The sequence below is a fragment of the Elgaria multicarinata genome, chromosome 6 (genome assembly GCF_023053635.1).
Source record: "Elgaria multicarinata webbii isolate HBS135686 ecotype San Diego chromosome 6, rElgMul1.1.pri, whole genome shotgun sequence".
NCBI lineage: Eukaryota > Metazoa > Chordata > Lepidosauria > Squamata > Anguidae > Elgaria > Elgaria multicarinata.
In genome coordinates this window covers 8046974-8047414 of record NC_086176.1, presented here as the reverse complement: position 1 = coordinate 8047414, position 441 = coordinate 8046974, and positions in this window count along the sequence as shown.

Sequence of the window (441 nt, the reverse complement as noted above, 5' to 3'; positions counted from 1 at the left end):
CCATGCTAAGGGGAGGGGAGAGACAGCGAGCTGGTTTCCACAGTCAATTAGGCAATAATGTAGTTTTCTTTCCCTTGTATTTTGCTGCCCCCTGCTGTCTCTCTCTCTCTCTCTCTCTCTCTCTCTCTCTCTCTCTCTCTCTCTCTCTCTTTTAGAGGGGTGCACTGACCACAAGGTTTGAAAGGAATCCAATTTGATGGTTCTGAAAACGGCCCAGTCCTGCTCGGACTGATTCAGAGGCCCTGTACTTTGACAGGGCTGGTGCCAGACTATTTTGCGCCCTAGGCAAGGCGAGGTACATGCACACACACACACACACAAAATTGCCAAATTCGATTTTTAAGAACAGATGTTTTGTAGAAAAAATAAAAAAGCACAAAACTTGAAACTGCTAAATTTATTTTAAATTGCAAGAATAAGTAATAATCAATCTTTGTTAAT